This window comes from Pimephales promelas, chromosome 8, assembly GCF_988280905.1.
Source record: "Pimephales promelas chromosome 8, fPimPro1.hap1.1, whole genome shotgun sequence".
NCBI classification, from domain to species: Eukaryota; Metazoa; Chordata; class Actinopteri; order Cypriniformes; family Leuciscidae; genus Pimephales; species Pimephales promelas.
The window spans coordinates 8,739,281-8,760,000 of NC_142776.1; the positions used below are offsets into that span (position 1 = coordinate 8,739,281).

Here is a 20,720-nt window from a genome sequence, read left to right on the forward strand (position 1 = left end):
TATTATAATTATGAGGGCGAAGGACTGGCAAAAATGTTCCTATGGGAGCTGGTCTGAAAGGAGGGGTTTACAGTCCCTCCTCTGAAGCCTATGTGTGTGTGTGTGGTGTAAGACCTGAGTGAAGCCATGCACCAATAGATTTGTCATGTTGATACTTAACATGTGTGTGGATGTATAATTAAAAGAGAACCGCACAATCTTTCTCAATTTGCCATAAAACTTGCAGCAATCCTTCTGAAAAATGTAAGAAAGAAATAAAAACATACTCCGCAAAACACACCACACTTCCAGTTTCCATGTCCTTGTTAAGCCAAATATTATGTAATTTTGCACTGAAAATAGTTGATCACCTTGATATTTTCCAGAATAACATATAGCTCTAAAATCAGCATGGAAAATAAGTTGGGATAGTCTTTTCTTCCCCCCCCAAAAAAAATGTAGGTCGGGACTTGATTTTTTCAAACTGATTGGATGTGGTTTGATATTGCTGTGATGTCATGTGAGTGACAGGTTGCCCCGCCCACATTCCAGTAAACACATTATCAGAGAAGAGATGTCAGTGCAAGAGGGAACAGAAGTTATTTTGATTAAAGATAATGACATGAATTTATGAAATGGGATAAATCATTTCAACGCATTCTCACCCCAAGGCGTCACCTTTGACCATGCTTCAATATTTGACGTTTTAGGCGGCCTTTAGCGTCACTTACATGACGCGATCCTACGGCGTCATCTAACTGACGCTAAAGGAAAGCGTCAGTTAGAGGACGCGGTTAGGTTTAGGTGTGGGGTGGGGGTAGGGTACACGCGATCCTAGGGCGTCATCTGACTGACGCTAAAGGGCGCCTAAAGCGTCAGATATTGAAGCATGTCCAAATACTTCCCAAGGCGTCAGTTAAGTGACGCCTTGGGGGTGAGAATGGGCTGATCATTTATATAAAAAAACACTGCAACATTATAAAAAATAGGGGTTACACTTTTTCTTACATTGTTTGTTACACATTACATCAACGCTTGCACCTTGGAACCTACACTGTAGAAATGAATATGCTTTATCTAATAAATATAATTGTGGCAACAGATTACAAGCAATATTATAAATTAAATTTAACAAATTAGAATTGAGTAATAATTAATCAAATTATTCCTTAAAAGTTAACCATTTAAAATGAGTAAAGTTTGCACCAAAAAATGTAACAAAAATATCTCACTAACAGACAGAAATCAAAGATTAATTGAGAATTCTTTATTTTATATTGCCAACATTGAACACGCCTGATGTTAACAAGCAGAATCACTGAAGGAGAAAATTTTAAAACAAACCTAAAACAAACACTGATCACCATAATGGTGACTTCAATTTATGATTTTTTGGTTGTAAGTTTTACTCATTTTAAATGGTTAACTTTTAAAGAATTCATTTGATTAATTATTTCTCAATTCTAATTTGTTAAAGCTACACTGTAACTCTTTTAGTTTATTCTTAGCTGTTCTTTCAAAAATATATGTGCTCATTAATGTAGATTTACTTCGTTCAAGTAATAAAGTATTCTCGTGAGTGTATGATATGCCATTGAAAATACATACGGGTAAGGGGTTCTAATGTCGGTTGCCATTTTGCCCCTCCATCTTGAAAGTACATTAGCCAAAGAGGGACATACCCGTTAATTCAAGCTTCGCCTTCCGCGTTTACATTTGAGTTAACACTCATGGACGAGGTCGAACTGAGTCTGGAAGCCATGTTAATCTTGGACTACATTGGCCACCGTAGGAGTTAAAACGAAATCGGAATTGAGAGGAACAGAAACTAATATTCACTGGATTATCATATACCTTTTCACCGCTAGATGGGGGTAAAAATCACACAGTGTAGCTTTAAGTTTAATTCATAATATTGCTTGTAATCTGTTGCCACAATTTTTTTGATAAGATAAAGCATATTCATTTTTACAGTGTATTTCAAGGTTTGTATTCTCGAGCCGCCATCAGGCACTGTTGTTGTGCGGATGAGCGGGCCGGAAAGGGGTTTTCGGATAGAACAAAGTTGTGTAAGCAGTCCATAAATTAATAACTAATGATCTTTGCAACGGCCAAAACAATCTTTGTTACTTTAATTTCCTATTATCAATGTAAAGCTGCTTTGAAACAATCTGAATCTATGTTGTTAAAAGTGCTAAATGAAGGTGACCTGACTTGACATATACTTACTATAGTAATAATAGCAGTTTATGCATTATTACATGATGCAACTAGCCTAAACCAAACTAGCCTAAACCAAACCAAACTAATCTTAATCCAAACCTTATACAGTTAATTAATATTACTCAGCACTTAAATGTATATACTGTAACAATAAAACCTTCAAATAAAAAGGGAATTGTCCATTTTGATTTCATGGTGACTTTAAGGACACAATGTACAAAACCGTGTTACAAAATGTGCAAAATCTAATGCTGGACCGCAGTGAATAGATCTCTCAGAGGATCCTCTGTGGTCTAAACATGCAGATGGCCAGTCTGGAATCAAAGCAGGACCAAGGGACATGCCATTTGCTCTGAGCCCAGACCAGCACACTGATATATGTTCAGTTATGTGTTTCATGCAGCCTTTATTAATAATTCATCTAGAATTAATAGCGTTAAGGTTTTTTTTTTTTCTGATTAAAAGCTACAGCAGACCACTAAAATTTGATTGACACCTCTCTGTGTTGGAAACTGAAATGTGTAAATAAAACTACTAGTAAAAATATGAGGAAATTGATTCAATTCATAATCAAAGATGTGAACAGGCTTTCTACTGTATATGCCTAACTGTCAGCTGCAAGGTAAACTGTAATAGTTTTAGTGCTGAAAGAAAATTATTAAAAAAAAATCTCAGGTACACTTTATATTATGGTAATAACCCTGAACCTGCCCCTAAACCTAACCTTAACCCATGTAGATATTTAACCAGCACTTTCTTAAGTACACTATAAGACACGTACTGTAAAATAGTACAGTAAAAAAGTGCAACCCAAAACACTTTTGCTGCTATTGAGGTGGGATACGGGTACGGGTAAGGTTATGGACAGGTTTGGTGGTGGTTAGGTTTAAGGGTGGGTTAACAAAGTAATTATACATGTAACGCATGAACATAATTATAGCTGCAATTATGCAGGCATTTAAAAAAATATAAGTACAATGTAAAAACATCTAGTGCATTGTATCAGAATGATTAAATGTTAGTACATAGCTAATGTCTCTATCAAATCTCAAATCAAAGCTGTGAATTACACCAAAACACACTAGCAACATCCCAAACACACATACTGTATTAGTCTAAATCAGAGAGAGAAAAAAATTGCAGATTGTTGAATTGTAATGGAATAAGTTTCATTAACCCGCCCATAAAATGTAAATGAAATCAGCTATATTAAATGTCCGGAGCAATTACAGTAAGAGGAAACGGCATATTTGCAAACACCATAACATTGTTTCGTTCTCTTCGCTGAATTTTCGTGTTTTCCACAATACTGTGAGTGCCATGCCTTTACAGATAGTCATTTGCATGTGACCTTTAATTTAAATGTCTGGAAAGATTGAACGGCAGAGGGCTGCTATTATTTGAGGAAAGGGACTCCAGGCCAACATCCTCGTTCTCTCCTCCCTTTCAGAATTTTGATAGAGAAATTGAACATTTCATTGATTAAAGCGCACGAATCATTCACAATTAGAGATATTTTATGCACTTTGGAATTCATTTATTCACAAACCATATTCTTATGGACAAGATGCATAATAAACAATAAAAAGCAATTTATAACAACATTTTGTTTTACAGTAATTTTCTATGAGCAAGCAGTTGAACTAACCCCTGTATGAATTATCTATAATTAAGCAGAAATAAAAGCTGAATTTAAAGGGTAAGTTCACCCAAAAAGGAAAATTCTGTCAGTATTTACTCACTCTCATGTTGTTTCAAACCTCTATGTGTTTATTTTGTTCTGCTGAACACAAAGGAAGATATTTGGAAGAATGTTTTAATCAAACAGATCTCATTCCCCATTGACTACCATTGTATGTATGTTTTCCTACTATGGTTACCTATTTTTTCCTACTATGGTAGTCACCTACTTTGGGTGAACTAACCCTTTAATGCTGAAAGCGACTTACTGAGAAGAAGAGGCTCAAAACACTCAAGGTTCAAGTTGTCTTCCATAACTATTATGTTGTTCATAGATAATTGAGCTGCTTTCTTATGTAAAACCACATGACAAATTTAGTTAATTTAAAAGAGTTTATGGTCTGATGGTTTAAAAATTTTGTTGAAACAACTTTCTAAATCTGATAATCAATCTGGTGAAACTTCGCAGTAAGGTTCCCTTAACCTCAGTTGAAATGAACTAACAATAAAAAAAGCATTTTTTTCATCTTAGTTAATGTTAATTTCAATATTTACTAATTATCAAAAATGTCTGTTGCATTATTTAAAGGGATGGTTCACTTTGAAATACATTTTGGGTATGTTTTAGCTTACCTCAAGGGCATCCAATATGTAGGTGTCTTTGTTTCTGCAGTAGTTTTCAATTTTGATATCTTTAGGTCAAACCGTTCTTGTCTATCAGTCATATAATGGAGGTCTATGGTCACCACCTCAAAGAACAAGTAGAGAGAAGTGCAAATTAAACATGATTTAATGACTCGTAAATTTAAGTACACATTGATGGCCTAAGACACGAAATGAGCGTTTTGTGTGAGAAAACGAACAGTATTTAAATCGTTTTTACCTCATGTAACCACAACCACGTTTAAGTGATCTGAGGGGGCGGGCGGTTTGGTCTGTGCAAGCGCCGGAAAGAATAGTAATAGTAAGTACATTTATTTGTCCTCGTGAGGAAATTTGTTTGCATAACAATCAAAACGCCGGAAGTGATCTCTTCGGAAGTGAGGAAGAGTTTGCGTGAATATACGTAATTGTTTTTTTGTTTTTGTTTTTTACGACGGTTTAAACATCCTGGATAAGTGCAAATTAGTACCATTTTAATTAGCCGTCTTACCTACAATCTCTTTGCTGTGTAAACAATGAGTGACATACACGCGCGAGAGATCACTTCCGGCGCTTTCCGGGCATGCGTTTGCGCAGAGCAGTCTCATCCCAAGACGTCATATAACTAACTTGGGACGTCTTTTGACCATACGTCAACATCCGCCTTTTTAGGGTACCCTTAAACGTCGGTTAGATGACGTTATCGGATCCCAACCCTACCCCAGACCTAAACCTACCCCGTCACCTAACTGACGTTAAAGGTAAAGCTTCAGTTGTATGACGGCCCGGGATCGTCAACTAGCCGACGTTTAAGGGTACCCTAAAAAGGCGGATGTTGACGTATGGTCAAAAGACGTCCCAAGACGTCAGTTTTATGACGACTTGGGATGAGACTGTATTAGCTTGCGCAGACCGAAGTGTCCGCGCCCTCAGATCACTTGGATGTTGCTGTGAGGTCAAAACGATATAAATATTGCATGCTCTTTGAGGTGGTGACCATAGACCTGCATTATATGACTGACATACAAGAATGGTTTGACCTAAAAATATCACAAATGAAACAAAGACACCTACATCTTGGATGCCCTTGAGGTAAGCAAAAACATACCAAAAATTAATTTCAAAGTGAACTATCCCTTTAATGGACCTGAGCTAACATAAAATAACAATGAGCTGCTAAATTAAAACATTTTAAAATACATTTAAATTAAATTAAAATTAAATAAAAAATGATCCAATGATGGAAACCCCAAAAAGGTTCTACGATGCGCCTGAAAGAGCCCTTTAGAGGTTTAGAATGTCAATGATGACATACAGTAATTGTCATTTATGAAGGGACTATCCATTTAAAATAAATGAGTGCAAACATTTCTCATTTCTCTATGTATTGTCTCCCTCACCTATCTTCTTGGTAGGATGACCACACACTTCTTCACCCATTAATCAGCCATTTGAATGGAATTGCACATCAACACTTTACCCCACCAACCTCCCCATCATCTTCCCTCCACCTAAACTCCTCCTCCATCATATACAGATATCCATCCTCTGGTTTATGTCATGGGGGTTGGTGAGTGTGCGATCACCATGGATACATTCAAATGAAATATGACAGAGTGGATGCTGTTAATTACTCTAAAAGAAATTAAATGGAGGGGAATCAAGCTTTGAAATGTGAGTGGAATTTAAGTAGTCACGTTCTGTAATAAGGTCATCTTCCGTAGATCAGTCTCACTGCATCATATAAACAGTTGACCCTTGAGAGGGAGAGACAGAAAGAGAGACACTTACATGAACACAGTCATCTAAACAAAGTTGATTGGACTGCATTCCCATGATGCCACTGACAACCTTTTAATAGATGCTGCCACATGAATAGGACACTTATCCTAAACACATTATTACGGCATCTAAATATAGTTTGTCAATAACTTAACATCACATGTTGTCTAACTGGAGACATACTAATTTTGTACAGACGGTTCTGAGGTGTGTGAAGGCACTTAACCACAGGAATTAATTCTGTGAGCTTTGGGGCTTTTGATGTCAGTATTGATTCGGCTACAAAGCAGTAAGACCCTTATCAGAACTCACGCAGAGGACTGCTAGAAGAGCACATACTAAGAGTCTATCTGTGACTGATAGGAGCAGGACGGGGTGGGTGGGTTTGTGCACTTCCTTGCAGGGCTTATATTGACGGCTGAGCATGAAATATAAAGTGGACATCAAAATAAGGAATAAACACAATCTAAACCGGCGAAACGTTTTCTGTAATGCTTTAAAATCAATGCAAAGTCAAAATAATTATTAATCAACCTCTCAAAAAGCTAATTTGTTTGATGTGGCGCCACTAAAAAGCTTACAAAATGACTTTTTGATTAATAAAGAGGAATTAAAATGAGAGCACTTGTGAAAAAGTACAATTTGGCATATAAGGAAATAATTGAATCATGTTTACAGACACTTAATCGTATGTTAATAAATGAAACTGTATTATATTTAATTATTACTGTGTATTACGGACTTAAATAAATCTATATATTTCATAATTACTTCTATTGTCTTTGAAATAGGGTGAAACTGCCGAAAATACTGACAACAAACATTTATTGTAAACTAAAATGTGCTTTAATGTCACTTCTTTTGTCATGTATTTAGATATATTTGAGATAATAAAAAATTGTAATGATTAGGTGGCAATTTAGATCATTTAAAATAATATCAAATAATAACACACACTACACTTAAAGCAGCACTATGTCGTTTTTTGAACCTTTATAATATTTTTCCAAAAACCTTGAGATGGTACGTTGACATACAAAAGGTTGAATGACAGGTCTGCCATTGCCTGACGTGGTCTGTACCGTACCCCAAGCACAAAAAGAACTACAAAATTCGACTGCTTTACGGCATACGTCACTTCCCCCCACTTCCTCAAATTCCGGCGCAAGAGCCCAGCAAGCGTTTTTTTTTTTTTACCTCTGTTGTTATGGCCGAAGCAGCATGCAAAACCAAATGTGAAGTGCGTCAGAGACCTGCGAGCGATCAGTTTACTGTTGGCTATGTGTTGGTTATCCAATGTAGACTGCAATGCTTTCTTTTGAGGGCGCTTAACAGACTCAAGCATCCCCGTAGAGCCTGAATTGAATTGAATTAGCATATCCATTACGTAAAACAGTAGCCAATAGGCTAACGTTACTATGAAGACGCTGGCTTGTAAACGTGAGCTACACGATCTTTTGACGTTTGAAAAAAATAAAGCCCATGACACTATATTCATAAGACATGCAGAAATATATGCCACTGTACCTGGGATGAAGACATTTCACACGCAACACTGGAGTCTGCCCAAGATGTGAGAAGTTGAGAACTCCTTCCTCCTCGTATCGCTTGTCAACAAATGCAAGCGTGTATTCCCTAGTGTAACCATGACAGATTTTACGACAATATTGTTTCCCAACTGTAGGGGGACCCCGAGAGCAAATTTTAAAAAATAACATAATGCTGCTTTAAAATTATAATCAAGTGATTTACATGTGCTGATGCATGAGTCGTTGTGCATTGTTGAATATAATGAAAGTCATTATTTTAGTTTTTTTGCCCACTTCATAACTTTGAGGTTGAACCACTAGCCACATAAATACTATTTATATAGACCAATTTGCAAGATGTAAACAACACTGGTCCAAAAGCACTTCCTGTTTCAGTTTTTTAACACTACATAAAAGCTGGAATAAAATACAACCAACAGAACATACAACTGAATCAAAAAGTTAAACAAACATCTTTAAGATGTTTTCTTTACGTGTGAAATAAAGAAAACAGTTACAAACTGAAACAGGAAGTGTTTCTGGACCAGTGTTGTTTACATCTTGCAAAATGGTCTATATATATGAAGAGTTCAGATGCAAAAGCCTCTAAGTGCCATTTGAAATTTTCTTCTAAAATGATCATTTTTATCAAGCTTATATATTCAAGTTCTGTAATTTCACTTAAATGACAATTAATAGGTAATCCTCATTGCAATTAAAGTGAAATTACTGAACTTAAATATACAAGCTTGATAAAAATGATCATTCTAGAAGAAAATTTCAAATGGCACTTAGAGGCTTTTGCATCTGAACTCTTCATATATATATATTTATACCTCTCTGGCCCTTGAAAGGGGTAATGACGTCAGAAAGCTCTTGATTTCATCAAAAAAGTTCTTCATTTGTGTTCAGAAGATGAACGAAGACCTTACAGGTTTGGAACGACACAAGGATGAGTAATTAATGACAGATTTGTCAATTTTGGGTGGACTAACCCTATAAGTGTGTTAATAAACATAGTTATGAATGTGTACTCTCGTTAAGTACACTTAAGGTACACTAACTTTTTTTTGTTAAAAATGTACATAATGAGCGAGTACATCATGAATCCATCTTCCAACCCAAGTTTTTTTCTGATCCTCAATCACAATGGTACTAGTGTACGCCTATAAAAACGGCATGACCCGTCATATACTACAACATAAAGAGAGAGAAGTAGCTACAACGTTCTTCCATGAGACACATGCAGTTTTGTTTATTAACCTCTAGAGCAACAAAAGTTAAATAGTGGACCTTTAAAGTCACCATAAAATCAAAATTGACATTTTATTCTATTATAATAAATCTATTATAAATGGATTTAAATTTTTATCCAGGCACATCATTTTTTTTTTATTCATGTCCCCTTATAATCTTTTAATCTAAATAACTTCCCCCTCCCTCTTGCACCTTTATTTGTGCAAGGGCGGGACAACCTGTCACTCACCTTAGATCACAGCAATACAACCATCCGAGCAATATCCGATGGAAGTTTCTCCCTACATTTTTTCTTGTTCGAGAAGCTGTTTCACTCATAAATATGTCACAGTAATAGGGAAAGAAAAGACCATTGCAACATCCATTTCACATGCATACTTTATGGCCTTTTATTTCCTCAATAGGCCTATTATATTATCTGCAGGTATAGCATTTAAAAGCAAATAATTTTAAGATGAAGTACAAGTGAACATTCGATTTAACTAAGCACTGTTTTTCACAAGGGACATCGACATCCTGGTGTTTTGTGCTTTCACTCATCAGTTCACCTAGGACTACGATCCAGTGTATTCAATCTCATGGGACATTTCAATCCCACCTGGAGGTGAACAATGAGATCACAAAATTCACTGTGTGAAATCAAAGTGTTTGTCAATAAAAAACTTTTGCTATTGCCTCTAATTCAGCCCCGAAGGCAGAGTTTGTATCTCTACAAACCATTCAAATGCATCTAAAATACTTTATTAATAATGTTTCAAGATAAGATTCTATATGCTAAACTACATGCCGTCTCCATCCATTACAATTAGTTCCTATGTAGATTGCTATGGTATGAATGTTTACAGTCTCAATAAACCTTAATATTGGAATCATTGTCCAGCACAGATGGACCTTGTAAGAGCACAGTGGGATTCTGTTCCTGGCCATGAGGACACAGAATACCCACAGAGACTATATATCCACACCTGCCTGGTCATTAAACCATTCAATTAGCTTCCACCAGAGGGTTCTGCTAATTATCTAAATTGCATCTTTAATGATGTGAGTCAATGAAGGTATCTCGTCTAGAGCAATCAAAATGCAATAGGCTATTAGGCTGAGTAAAGTAGCGTATGTAAATACTTTTGTATGTTTTATTACTTTAATACTTTAATAATACTTTGATATGTTTTAGCTTACCTCAAGGGCATCCAAGATGTAGGTGTCTTTGTTTCCACAGTATTTTCAATTTTGACATTTTTCAGTCAAACCGTTGTTGTCTATCAGTCATACACTGGAGGCAAAGGGGGTCCACCAAAGAGCATGCACAGAGAAGTCAAAATTAAACATGATTTAATGACTCGTCGTAAATGTAAGTACTGTACACATTGATGGCCTAAGACACGAAACGAGCGGTTTTTGTGAGAAAGCGAACAGTATTTATATCGTTTTTACCTCGTGTAATCCAAGTGATCTGAATCAGTTGTTCAATGTCCAACTGAACCGAACTGAATCAGTTCAATGTTACGCTGGAAGTGATCGCTAGCGTGTGACGTCACTCAATATTTACGCAGAGATTTCGGAAGTTTTACCTTTTACTAAACATATTTAGATATACCGAAATCGTCTTCCATTGAGTTTTCCCGTATATCTAAATATGTTTAGTGAAAGGTAAAACTCCCGAAATCTCTGTATAAACAAAGAGTGACGTAGGCGCGCAAGAGATCACTTCCAGCGCATGCGCAGACCGAAGCGCCCGTGCCGTCAGATCATTTTGTCTTGGCTATGATTACAAGAGGTAAAATGATATAAATACTGTTCGTTTTCTCACATAAACCGCTCGTTTCGTGTCTTAGGCCATCAATGTGTACTTACATGTATGATTCATTAAATCATGTTTAATTTTGACTTCTCTGTGCATGCTCTTTGAGGTGAACCGACTGAAGACCCCCTTCACCTCCAGTGAATGACTGACAGACAACGGTTTGACCAAAAAATGTCAAAATTGAAAATGCTGTGGAAACAAAGACACCCACATCTTGGATCCCCTTGAGGTAAGCTAAAACATATCAAAAATTAATTTCAAAATGAACTATCCTTTTAAGAAATACTAGGTAAAAGGTGAGGTGGGCGGACCTATATATCCTCAATAACCTACATCTACCTTGTCACATCTTCTTTGACATCTGCGTTCCTTTCACAGCTGATTTATCTCTCCCTGCCATGCATGATTTATTGATTATTTGATTTAAGGCAATTATTTGACAGCTTTTCCAGTTAAATAATCTCTTTGCATAATTTCATCAAAAAATCGGATTTTTGTTTAGCAGGAAGTTACAAACATGAAGATATTTGAAAAAACTAGAAACTAAAACGTTTCTAAATATATATATATTCTCCATTAAAACACCTTTTGGTTTGTGCGTCATCAAGATAACACTGATTTACTTGTTCATTAAAAGAAATTCAGATTAGTGTAATGTTGGAAAATGAACAACTATAAAGAACAGTGATGAATGTATATAGCAGTCAAAAGTTATAGACATACTTGATATTTTGTTAATATTTTTGAAAGAAACTCACCAATGCTGCATTTACTTGATTAGAAATACATACAGTAAAAACTGTTTTATTGCGAAATGTTATTACAATTTAAAATAACTAATTTCAAAATTGTCCTTGATCCTTCAGAAATTATTCTAATAATATGCTGATTTGTTGCTCAAGAAACACTGAAAACAGTTTTTACTTTTAATATTTTTATGGAAAATAAAACTACCATTCTTGGGGTAAAAATGAAAAAAAATGAACACTTTTATTCTGCAAGGATGCATTAAAGACTTTTATGTTGTTACAAAAGATTTCTATTTTAAATAAATGCTGTTTTTAAAAAGATTGTATTCATCAAACTGAAAGACTGAAAGATCATGTGACACTGAAGACTGGAGTAATGATGTTGCAAATTCAGCTTTACCATCACAGGAATAAAATACATTTTAAAATATAATAAAATAGAAACCATTTTATTTCACATTGTATCAATTATATAGTTTGATCAGATAAATGCAGCCCTGGTGAGCACAAGATACTTCTTTCAAGAACATAAAAACAAAACTGGTAACACTTTACTTGAAGGGGTGTGCATAAGACTGACATTACACCTTCATAACCATAACATATGTCTTGAATATGAAATAGGGTTTATGCATGCTTATGACAACTCTCATGATGTGTCTTTCGCTCAGTAATGACATTTTGAATGCAAATATGACATTATTTAAGAGGTCTTTGTTATGGCATCTTGACATAAACCATAACATCATAACCTGTCAGTGTCTTTATGACAACTTGACATTAAATTAAGTTAAACTGTCATGTGGTTGGCTTTGACATTGGCTGTCATGATACTGTGTCATGACCTCAACTACAGTGGTACTAATTGAATTTGTCATTAAAAAGTTATAATGGCTTCATGACTGACAGCCAATGTCAAAACCAACCACCAGTTTAACATAATGTTATAACAATATTTTTATATAATTATTATTATATTAAATATTTTAATATTTATATATTTATTGTTAACAATAAAGCTCTAACGGTTTCTTAAATTTGATAATTAATCTGCTATGTCATGTTTATGACAGGTTGTGTTGTCTTGGTAATGTCAAGTTGTCATGACAAAGACACTGACAGGTTATGATGTATTGGTTTATGTCAAGATAACAAAGACATCTCAAACAATGTCATATATGCATTCAAAATGCCATAACTGTGCGAATGACACTTAATGACATTTGTCACAAACAAGCATAAGTGTTACAAAAAAACGTAAAAGTTTTTAAAGATCCCGACTTCAAACATCAAAGCTCAAAAATGGGGATAGAAATATAAAAAATCCTGGTAGATGTGTTCTATTAGCTATGTAAAATAGATTCATTTCATACACACACCTGTCATTCTTGTATTTATGCTGAACTGTGCCTCATCCTGCTTCATTGCAATGGAAAGTCTCACAGAACTAGAGCAAACACAGTTTCACACTGTCTCTCCAATAAGACATGGACCACTGGGAATCAGGCCCTCTGTTTACCTGTGCTGTGTTAGGTCATTATTCTTCCTCCATCAGTATTCAGTAAGCGTCGCTCAGATTACGAACAATATGACCCGATTCAGCCTAGAGAAACACACAAAACAGAGCGACACTGTTATAGAGCATTGACTTCTTGAAATGATGCATTACGCGCATCTCATAAGTATTTCTGGCAGGGAAAGTACAGAACTAAAGGCATAAACTTCTTAGCTTTGAATGGAGACATCCAGCAATCCAAAATGCACTTTGTCTGTCTTCTGTGCAAAAAAAAAAAAAAAAACCACGACAAAGCACTCTGCAAATGGTGATTGAGCTCTTACCGAAAGGTCATCAATTCTTTTGATTTGTAAAAGATTCATTGAACATGATCGATTGGATTCATTACTGACACATACGAAGACACACCAGATCAATCTAAATGGTAAACTGGCATCATTGTCATCATTTTGCAGCTCAGTGCTCATAAAGCCTATTAATTTGTGCTCAAAAATGATCATATATCATTTAATGAAGATAGCATGCAGCTTCAACATGACATAAACCATCAGTCACTGTTCAACACTGTTAGTACAGGAACCCATTTGTAGTATGATGTCGCTGGACAAACATGATACTACATTTTTCAATTTGGTGAGACATTTACAACATGGCAAAAATCTAAATCACACATTTGTTGCTTTTAGTTCATGTCTATTGTCTCTATATACGTATTACGTATTGTCTCTATATACGTATACAGTATTTACGTGTACTTACCTAAAGTACTGGCAAATATAAGGTAAGGGGTAGGTTAGGGGTAGGTTTAGGGGTAGGTTCAGGGCAAGTACCTAGTATATATATATATATATATATATATATATATATATATATATATATATATATATATATATATCCGATATACCCCATGCACTTAAAATACAGTGTTTCGTTTCTAGCCATATGGACCAAAATGTTTATGACTCTTATTTGCAGGAGAGTAAATTTGTCTAATAAAACAATTTCTACAATGTTCCAAAACACATAAAATAAAACTCAATTAACCCTTGCACGCATGAATTATGATAACCTCAGTCAGGATTTTTTTTTTCCTATGTGTTTTTATTGCTCTTAGGGCAATATAATACACATAATACAATAATCAAACAGATATAGTGTGTTTGTATTTAACAAACTAATTGATACAATTATATAATCATGTGAAAACTATAAAAAAATATAGGCTATACAAAAAATATTATTGTGAAATAAATATTATATTAATTGCAAAGGCAATTGAACTTCGCGTATCTTTGACATCAGAACATGATGACGTGATTCCATCAGAAATTTCTACAGCCTGTCAAGGTACAACTGTGGAAACCACTCAGATGCTCCCTCCAGTGTACCAGAGTATGACAGTTTACCCTTATTAGCTGATAATTGTGATTATGTTAGAGATGAGCAAATTTCTAGCATAGCATAGCCCTCCTCTGAGAAATACGTTCTCATTTCAGATGAGAAATATCTCATCTGAAATGAGAAGTGTTGAGGGTAATGCATTACGAGTCACATGCATAACTCAATCAGGTTACTTTTTTGTTTTTACAAGTAAAGTTATTGATTACAAGTATTTTGGATTATGTAATCAGATTACTTTTTGATATTATGAATAAAGAAACGCATTACAAGCAACTTGCATTATGTGATCACATTTCTTTTCTAATAAATCAATAATACAAAATACATTTATTTACAGTCAAAAAGGTTACTGCAGATTAAGTATTTTCAAAAACAATTTTCAAAGTGTAGGACCTAAGTATGAATTGTAGATGAAATATAGCCATTGATGCACAAGCTTCCACTATGGTGGAAAGATGATTAGATTTTTCTCCCAATCTAAAATCAAGACTGGGGAAATTTAAATATGATATATGACTCACTATACTGTATATATAGCCTATATATTTACCTACCTGCTAGGATAGAAGAAATGGGTGGATATTATTCCGGTCTTGGCATTTCCGACTGACTAATGGGCTATGCACGGCGGTATTTCCGGTGAAGGTGTAGCCTAAGGATGCTCGATAACTCACGCCATGGTTATACCAAAGAAACGTTAGTCACAAAAACAGATAAAACACACACCCCTCGTTGTGTTTATGCTTCTTTTCAAAATTATATTAAATAAACATAACTATAATTACATCTAAACGTATGTACGTTTCGTTTCAAAGACGGGAAGACAGTAAATTTTGAAGACTCTGCCTTTCCGTTTTCCTCTGTTTTCCTCTGCTTTAATCTCCACAACCGGAAATGGACGCGCATCATTGCGTCAAATGCGGAATTTATGCGTGCACATACCATTTGGCAAATAAATAAATAAATAAATAAAATAGCCCATTGGCCATCTTGGTTTGGAGGAGGGGAATCGACACAAGTTTTTTTTTTTTTTTTTGCACATCTAATGTTTTAATATATATTTGTTACAAAGACTAAACGTTTTTTTTTTTTTTAAAGACGATGGGAATGCTACATTTAAATACGTTATTTTGGAAAAGGTAGCCTATAGCCTTGTTTGGAGCAGAAAACAAAATCGTTTCATGTAATTTCCTCAGATTTTTCATGTGGCGCTTGCGGCGGGTTCACTTCAGAGAAATGTCCGCTCGAATACGAGCGAGGGTGAGTGAGTATTTTCGAAAGCATAGACAAAACTTTTCCGTCTTATTTTATGTCATACCATAACGTTATCTGTTTTGTTCCTGGATGAATCAGTGTTTTGGCCGAATATCCTTTGAATTAACTTAATGAATCGAACATGGGTGCTCATAAGGATGGTCTTATGTCGCCACCTACTGGTGAAATGATCTTATCTGCAGAAAAAGTGGAAACTAAAGCCTGCTTAAAAAAATGATGCAAAGCGTTAATTAGCATATTTGTGATGTCATTGTCATTGCATTGTAGGCTATTTATTTGTCTAATGTCTGCACATTAGGTCTACATCTGTTTTCTCTATTCCGTGCTAACAAACTGTATTTTAATATATTTAATAGCCACATGTCCTTAAAAAAAGATGTTCTCGAATCTTTACATATTGCCCAATCTCCAGGAATAGGATTGGGCACCCCTGCCCTGTGTTAGACAATGGAACGAATGACTACGTCTGCGTCCGAAATTGTATACTTCCCCACTATATAGTGGGCGAAAAACAGAAGGCTATGTGACAAAAGAAGTATGCCTGAATTCACAATACTCATAAAAGAGCTTTTTTACCAACTTTTTCTTTTTTCTTCAACTTCAACTTTTTTCAAGATTCTGAAGTGTGCATATGATGGACACTTTACTATCCCATGAGGCCACGGGAGAGGTTATAATTGAGAGTGAAGTGACATAAACGATGCTGGTAGGTTACATGATAATGATAATGATCAAATTACATTCTATACTCATAACTATTCATATTTCATATAGTGGTCATGAAGTAATTACTTATTCAAATAAGTACTTACTCTAGAGTGTATGATTTTGGATGCAGCCTATGTTAACCAGCAGTCCAAAAAGTCACTATAAAGTTGCTAACTTGGCAGTACTGCAATCTTCTTTTTCTGTTATTTTTCACAGGTAGTCATTTTAATAGGAATCCACCAGGTACGAATAGGTCGAATAAGGGCATGCTGTTGCAAATGTTGAAAATTCCCTGTGCTGTTGGACTGATATATCAGCACTTCACTTGGGCAATCAACCTCAAGGGCTGAATCAAACTGTCGTGTAACATGAATGTGATATAATTAGACCACAATTGTGGTTAAAATGTTTGCATGCAATTATAGAACAATTTGCTTGCGAGCTAATTATCAAAATAGTGCCCTAAGTGCAGAACTACATTTCCCAGAAAGCATTTTCTCTCCGTATAGTGAAGTGCAGGATGGTGTAGGCCCAGTGCAGTGCGTTTGGGGATTCAGATTAAACTGCATCCCCCGTATGAGGGCCGCTCTGAGAGCTTAATTAAGTTGTAGGACCCTGGCAATGACGAATGCCTCTAAACATGAGCATGCTAAGACGCCGGTGCTGCTGCCCTTTAGCTGTGCATCTTCCGTTGAGCAAAATACCACCGTAGCGTCCATATTTTCGTCTCCCAATTCCCTCTGCCTTAGTCTACAATGATTTGATGAATAATGCCACGTTGTTTTGAGTCAGAGATTCCAGTGTTTTCCAGGGTCTCGTGTCCATTTTCTCCTGTTTCGAGCATGACAGAGCAACACAGCTACAGTAGTCTGCGGGATCCTGCTGGTTCCTCAGCTCTTCTGGTGTTTCCTAGCATCGGCCTATTCATCACCATCGTGAGGTTCTTGTTCTGCTCTGTGTCTTCCTTCATCACTGCAGCTAATTAAAGAGCTCGGAGGTCTGCTACTGTTTCCACTGCCTTGTATTACCATTAATTACAGTGACATCTCAGATCCTCGGCATAGCAGCACAGTGATTCATGGCGCAGTGTGTCTGAGTAAGAGACTTATCTTGCACACTCACACACACTCCTGTACATATGCATGGATGCACTCGCACATACACACGCAAACTAACATAATAAATTAGGCTCTACTGAAGACTGATGGCCTACCAGTAGATCAATTAAGCATACGCCATGCAGAGAACTGGAAGGATAATCTCTGAACATAAAGAGTCGGCTTTTCTGCCTCTTCTAAAGCAAACGTCACAAACAATAAGGACTTAACTGAATTGAAAGCATATTTCAAGCATTTTTGATTGAATTCTGTGGAATTGTGTAATAGCATGAGAAAACTCAAGTATGTTTTGCACACAGTTGGCTTACAGTTTTATTATACAGCTATATATTACAGAATATTGAGAGTGATCTTTCTGTGGCTGAGGTCACTTTGCGTTTTACTTCTGGGTCACAGAACTGATGGGAAAGATACACATCAAAGTATGGGCTCAAAGCAAAGGACTCATCAGATCGACTCTGTGAAGTCCACAGATTTGATATACAGTATCATGTGTATGAAAATACATTATATTTTCTGCTTCTCAGTTTTATGTATTCGTATACCCATTGCCATGATGTAAAACAAAAAAAAAAACCTATAAAGCCTTAAACATATTGTAATGTGATATCTGAATACAATGAACATTTCTGTTAAATGAGTAGTATGCAATTTGAGTTGCATAAATAGATCAATTAAAATGAAATAATACACAGTGCAATATACATTTTAGATACAGTGTGTGTGTGTGTGTATTTATCTATATTGTCTATTTGTAAGAAATTAATACTTTTATTCAACAAGGATGAATTAAATCAATCAAAAGTGACAGTAAAGATATTTATAATGGTTAAAAATCCATTTGAAATAATAAATCATATTTCATATTTTAAATCTTTTAAAATTACATTAAAAAAATGTATCACAGTTTCCCCAAAAGTATTAAGCAGTGCAACTTTGCTTTTTGTTTTCAACATTGATAATAATAAGAAATGTTTCTTGAGCACCAAATCGGCATTTTAACCAGTTAACCTGGTTAAAAATGATTTCTGAAGGATCATGTGACTGAAGACTGGAGTATTGATGCTGAAAATGCAGATTTACCATTCAGGAATAAGTAACATTTTAACTGAAGATAGAAAACAGGTAAAATGATCATAATATTTCACAATTTTACTGTTTTGCAACCTTAGTGAGGATAAGAGACTTCTTTCAGAAACAAATAAAATGTTATTTTGAGAGCAACATCTGCTGGCTTCATAGTCATTGTTAAAGGGAATACCTCATGCTGCCATTCTAAAACATAATTAACCTCTGATACCCATTCTGTTGTCTGTGATCCCTTTGAATGAGTTTAAAACTGTATATATGTCCCTAATCTAATAGAGACATGATCAGGCTAAATGCAGCCATTCTTTTTAAATGGACACAATCATTGTCACGCATAGACGGGGTGAATCTTTTTTCATGTTTTTGAGGTTATGGTTGAAACTGAGGACGAAAGAGAGAGAGGGGGAATATCGTTTTGCTCAGGCCTATCAGAGTAGATAAGCAGCACCTAGGGAATTGGTCTGTAAACATTGCCAGTGATTGACACGACACCCCAGCCTGTGGGAAACTTTACATTTTATTATCGGTCTGTAAAACTGCATTTTACAGATCCATATACTGCTTTAGCGGTGTGTGCGGGAGGTATATGGGTCGAGGGTGGTGCACTTGAAGACTGTTTTGATCGGTCCTCGCTAAATATCCACCCAATTTCCACAGGTCCGAGGGAGCTTTGAAGAAAATTGAGCAGATTTGCGATGAAGAGCCCCTCTGGAGGAATTTGAGAGTGTTTGAGGATTAGGAGGTTTTTATTCTCAGCATAAGGCCCAGTTGAAGAAGTATCTGATGCCTCAGGAGGTGAAGCTCAGCCGAGCATTCCAGTAAATAGAGATTCTGGTGATAAAGAGTTGAATTGACAAGCTTATGGACAAAGTGAGCTGGCATACAGTTGAGCTTTTATGCAAAGCACATAATATTCTGAAATGTAGGGAGGAAAGAAAAGTTTACATCCTCTCGCGTGTTAATGCAGAATCAGTTATAGAATCGAAGCGTAAAAGAGATAAGAATAAGAAATGCACACATATGACTCTTTGGAAGAAAAAAAAAGTAAATATGATTTCAAAGGTTTTTTTTGTCTTTGGCCTACTCAATGATTAGCTCAAAATAATCACAGTGATATGTGAAGATACCCAATATACCGGCGGCACCCATTTAAAATTAAGCCACGGTCGACATCTAGTGGTAATCAAGATTGTTGCACCTTTAATTTTCTGCTGTGGCCAAAAGGTGTCGCTAGATAGCAACGTGAGGGCTGGCAAAAAGACAACTATATTCTGATTCTTCAGAATCAGTGAAGTGCCAACAGTTAAATATAAAATATAAAAATATATGAATTGAATTTTCAACATCTTTTTGAGCAATGTTAAATAACAGGCCTAAAATTTGATTTTTAAAAAAACAAGATTTAAAGGAAAATAGCCTAAATAGAATGTCAATCAAATAGATTTGCATTGAAAACAATGCATAATCACAAAAACAACACTATTTAAATAAATAAATAAAGACAGCAGTTAAAAATGATTAAAATAAATTGAAAGTAGAAAACAAGAGGAATGGGGTTGAGAGAAGCGAACCCTCCTGGCATGATAATCTAAATGAAAAAAACAAAAACAAGGAATGTACGAGTATGAATTTCAATACAGCGCTGATTGCATGCAATCTTTGCCATTGAATGTAGTTAGAAACTCCTCCCCATTGTTGCCGGGGGCGGGGCCTCAGGCGTCAGGATCCGCCCTGATGTCCAGATGACAGCACGGACAAGATGGCGGCCAGCTGGGAAGTGAAGTGAGGATGTCAACATCATTTCTTCAGTTCAAACAAGTCGGGATTTTCACCACCCATCCCCTAGATCAGTCAGCGATATAGTTCATGTTCCGTGCATCTGTTTTAGGAGCCGAAACCGGGGCATTTTTACGGAAACGCGCGCATGTTTTTGCGCTATGTTTTGGAAATCCGTTTGCGCAAAGAGGA

General features: G+C 35.7%; 2 protein-coding genes across 3 annotated transcripts in view; one reads left to right on the top strand and one right to left on the bottom strand.

Moving 5' to 3' along the window:
• gpd2 (glycerol-3-phosphate dehydrogenase 2 (mitochondrial)) overlaps nucleotides 1-10,388 on the bottom strand; it is a 55,051-nt gene extending 44,663 nt beyond the window's left edge. For both annotated transcript variants that reach the window (XM_089133862.1, XM_089133861.1), the window contains exon 1: nucleotides 10,272-10,388. The gene's annotated coding sequence lies outside the window, so the exon portion shown is untranslated. The remainder of the gene's footprint in view (nucleotides 1-10,271) is intronic.
• Nucleotides 10,389-20,484: 10,096 nt separating this feature from the next.
• stk24b (serine/threonine kinase 24b (STE20 homolog, yeast)) overlaps nucleotides 20,485-20,720 on the top strand; it is a 27,661-nt gene continuing 27,425 nt past the window's right edge. The window contains exon 1 of the mRNA XM_039689493.2: nucleotides 20,485-20,720. This exon is cut by the window's right edge and continues 448 nt beyond it. The gene's annotated coding sequence lies outside the window, so the exon portion shown is untranslated.